Genomic DNA, 4,603 nt, shown 5'->3' with positions numbered 1-4,603 from the left:
CCAGTTCAGTTGCTTCCTGTGCCTGCCACACACCTGCCGTCCTGGGCTCTCCCCTGGCCCTCACCTGGAGGATTCCCTTCACCCCTGTCTCCCACAGGATCTCCTGTTTCCCAGGCCCCCATCTTCCTTTTCATTTGTTTACTCTCGTTGTGATGGAGCACTTCCTCCAGTACCTTCCTAAGAAAGGATGTCGATTCCTAGAGACCCTGAAGTTCTGAAAATATCTTCAGTCTATTTCATATTTAATTGATGTGCTGACTGGGAATAAAATTCTAAGTCAAAAATAATTCTTTCAGAATTTGTAAGAAATTGCTCCACTGATTTCTAACTTTCTCAGTTGCTACTGAAAAATCCACAATCATTCTCTGCCAACATCTTCTCCTAACCACCCACCTCTACCTCCAAGCTTATAAGATGTTCTCTTTGTCCCCATGGTTCTGTAATTTCATGAGGATGTAAGGACCAGCCAGAAGCAGGAAACCAACCATACTCCCAGGTGGACATTTTTAAGACTTTTAAATAAAGGAACTAGTCACATAGGCCATGATGAAAAGAACCAGGGATTTGCAGACACTTTGGGACCAGCAAGTACAGAAAGCTCACAGCACCCTTTGATGTGAGGGGCCAGGGAAGAAGAAAGAAATATCTGTAACAGATTCTGTTGCGTGCAGCAGCTCTAGACAAAGGATTGCCCAAGGGAACTGTAGCAACAGCAAGAGTAGCCACTTTTAGGACTATGTATGATCTTGTCATAGCTGGGGTCATCCGGTCGTGATGAGAGAAAAACCACATTTTTGTCCTCACTCACGTGGTCTCCCCAGTGGCTGCTTGGTGCTTGCTGGCTGTATACTGGCCTCTGGCTTATCAGACACTCCTTCCTATATTTATATGTAACAAAGGCTTTCTTTTTGCTGAGGAAGAGGGTGTGCATTAGCTGTGGACACAGGAAGGAGATTAGTTGGTAGAACTTAGTCCTTGCAATTTAGTTGGATAGTCCAGCTGTCCAGCAGGGATGAAGTACAGCTCTTGGCCCACTCCCCCAGGGCCCTGCGCAAAGGCCAGTTTGGGCAGGAAAGAAATAGACAATGGGATGCTGAGGAGAGTCGACGGCTGCTGTGGGCGGATCAAGTCTGATCTCTCTGATTGAAGAGCGTGGCGCGGGACACCAGTGGGGAATTCACACACATACCTCACAATGCCGGGTCTAATTTGTAGATTTTTATCAGCACAAATTTCCCGAGGTGGAAGATGTAGTGATGGTGAAGGTAAGGTCCATTGCTGAAATGGGCGCTTATGTCAGCTTGCTGGAATACAACAACATCGAAAGCATGATTCTTCTGAGTGAGTTGTCCAGAAGGCGTATCCATTCTATAAACAAACTCATCCAAATTGGCAGGAATGAATGTGTGGTTGTCATTAGAGTGGACAAAGAAAAAGGATGTATTGATTTTTCAAAAAGAAGAGTTTCTCCGAGGAAGCAGTCAAATGTGAAGATAAATTTACCAAATCCAAAACTGTTTACAGCATTCTTCGTCATGCTGCTGAGGTCTTAGAATACACCAGGGACGAACAGCTGGAAAGCCTGTTCCAGAGGACTGCTTGGGTCTTCGATGACAAGTACAAGAGACCCGGATACGGTGCGGATATGATGCATTTAAGCACGCAGTCTCAGAGCCATCTATTTTGGATAGCTTATATTTGAATGAAGATGAACGGGAAGTACTCATTAACAATATTAATAGGCGTTTAACCCCACAAGCTGTCAAAATTCGAGCAGACAGTGAAGTGGCTTGTTATGGTTATGAAGGCATCAATGCCGTAAAAGCAGCCCTGAGAGCAGTTTTGAATTGTTCTACAGAAACCATGCCATCAAGATTAATCTAATAGCTCCTCCTCAGTATGTAATGACTACAACCACCCTGGAGAGAACAGAAGGCCTCTCTGTCCTCAACCAAGCTATGGCTGTCATAAAAGAAAAGATTGAGGAAAAGAGGGGCGTCTTCAGTGTTCAAATGGAGCCCAAAGTGGTCACAGATACAGATGAGACTGAACTTGCAAGGCAGCTGGAGAGGCTTGAGAGAGAAAATGCAGAAGTGGATGGAAATTATAATGTGGAAGAAATGGAAGCCAAAGCCGAAGATTAACTTTGTGGGCAACAGAGTCCAGTTTAAGGAACACAAAGCAGCCTTCCTGGCTGTTAACCCTAGACTTGAAAGTTTTCCAGTATTGAAAGCTTCAATGTTGAGTATTTTTTATTTCGAAGTATTTAAATGTTCCGACAGACCAAAATGTGAAATGCCCTCCTAAAGGTCAGCTGTTTTCACACAGTAGCTCTAACATCTTGAGCATTTTTTAAGGGAGTGGCCTAATTTCACTAGAGACAAATCTTTAAGAACAGTCATAAAATGGGGCGTGTGATTTCCATTTCTGATGTCTCCAGATTGGCACCCCTTTGTAGTTCAGTGCCTCCACGAGATTTACCAGGGGCACCCAAAGCAAATAGTCCTAACCTTTCTATATAAAATGTATCAAGCAAACGTTAAATAAATTTCTGCGATATTTAAAAAAAAAAAAGAAATAGACAATGGGACTTGTATCTGGAAGGCCTTAAAGGCTCTTTTAAGTAGGACACAAATGGGCAAGCCATGAAGGAAAACATCCTTCAAAGGACCCAGGATGGGCCAAGGTAAGTCCTGATAGAGCCTCCGCAAGCTCCTATAGAAAGATCTTGGTATGAGCTAAAGAAAGGTACCCCTTCTATGGAGACAAGAGAAACAGATGCCCTCTCTGGGCAGATCCAGCCCTGTGGAAATACAGTTTGGTGAGCAGAACAGGGCTGGGTGCCAGTCCCCATTCACTCCTAGGCTCAGGTGCCTTTGTCCAATAGGCAAACTTTATAATTATGTAAAGTGGCCCTGGGTCCTCTGTTAGAGATTAAATATGACACGTTTGTCAGGGTATGGACCATGACCAATAGGGCATGGTGATGCCAGGAAAAGAGAGGTCTATTGTCACCATCCCAGAGCTGACTCAGAGTGAAATAATAAATTTTTGGAATCTAAAAATGCAGAGATGAATAATAACCAACTTATCAGACCCAAGAAAGGTGAATCATAAACCAGCAACAGGGAAAGCCAAGATGTTATCAGAATTACACCACAAACAGAATTCCCAGGACACCACCAGAATTCCACCCAGTCTCCCCATTCCCTATTATGTCCTTTACTTTGAAACAAGCTTCACTTACGATCATAAGAGTGTTGTTCTCCCAGTGAGGCCAGACGCCTGGAAAGGACCCTGCTAGCTTTCTGGAGCAGTACCTACAGAGCTGACTGTAAGGATACAGGAAACCCACAGCTCCCTCGGATATCTTGAGAAAGGGTGGGATGGAGGAGTTCTGGGCAGAACAGATACGAGGGATGGATTGGTAATCCCCAAATGGGGCTGCAGAAGCTACAAAGTCTTGGGTGGGAGAGTTTCAAGGCAAAGTAATGTCTGGCGACCCTTGTTACCCCGGTTTTCAGAAACACTGGAACGTGTTCCGTTATGCTTCCGAGGAAGCTTCTGGCTGTAGGGACTTCGGCACACCACCAGTCCACACCTCTTGCTGCTCCTGCCCCATCCTCCCAGGCCCTGAAAGAAAGGTTTTATAAGGAGCTCACTTTCCCATTCTGGACAGTTTAGCTCAGCTAGGAATAAAGAATACTCAGAACAGTAGGTCATAAGTCTAGGTTCTGTGGGCGGCCCCCACTGTGGCATTGCATTTCACATCTTGTTGCAGCTCCACAAGGACACTGGGGAAATTTCCAAGAACTTGAAGGCCTTGACCTTCCCCAGTAATGCATGTTGGAATCCCAGAGACCCATTCAGGAAGATCATAGGTCAAAACTATTTTCGTAATGATACTAAGGTATCATGCCTTTTTCACTGCACTGACATTTAAACTGATGGTACAGAAGCAATGGTAGGTAAAACTGCTGGCGTAAATCAAGGCAGGGACACCAAAAAGTCCAAGTAGACTAGTATTTCTTTACTGCCACATATTCAAGGGGAAAAGCCAGTTTCACTTTAAAATGTCTTCGATAAAGCAGTAAAAAGTATTAATTTCATTAACTCTTGATTCTTTTTAATATTCTGGGTGATGAATTTGGCAGTATGCATTGTTTGATGCATTCCAAGGTAACTGTCTCCAAGAAAAGCACTTGTGCAATTTTCTGTTTCAAGAACTAGATACTTTTTTTTTTTCTCCACAGAACATGATTTTCACTTGAAAAACTAGCAGAAAGACAAATGTTCTTATTCAGATTTGGGTGTTTGACTGACATCTTTGTGAAAATTAAAAAAGCAAATCACGAAAAACAACTGACAGTACTTGTTGCCGATTACAAAATTTGAGCTTTGAAGCAACAATTACAATTTTGGAAAATTTGTGCCTGTACCTTGAACTTGACAGCTTCCCAGTACTTAAAGACTTGACTATCTTTAAGTTACTTACATTGTTTTTTCTGAGATTGGTGTTGATGTGAATAGTTGGGATGCTTTGATGTTGTATAATAAAATGTGTCAACATTTGAAAGATCTATACAACTTGGTGAAGCAATAT

General features: G+C 43.2%; 1 pseudogene; it reads left to right on the top strand.

Moving 5' to 3' along the window:
* The first annotated feature begins 1,195 nt into the window (after positions 1–1,195).
* LOC133098279 (eukaryotic translation initiation factor 2 subunit 1-like) lies at positions 1,196–2,216 on the top strand (annotated as a pseudogene).
* Positions 2,217–4,603: the final 2,387 nt, after the last annotated feature.

The sequence above is a fragment of the Eubalaena glacialis genome, chromosome 9, assembly GCF_028564815.1.
Source record: "Eubalaena glacialis isolate mEubGla1 chromosome 9, mEubGla1.1.hap2.+ XY, whole genome shotgun sequence".
NCBI lineage: Eukaryota > Metazoa > Chordata > Mammalia > Artiodactyla > Balaenidae > Eubalaena > Eubalaena glacialis.
Note: the sequence above shows the minus strand (reverse complement) of the source record. Positions and strands in the feature narration are given on the sequence as shown.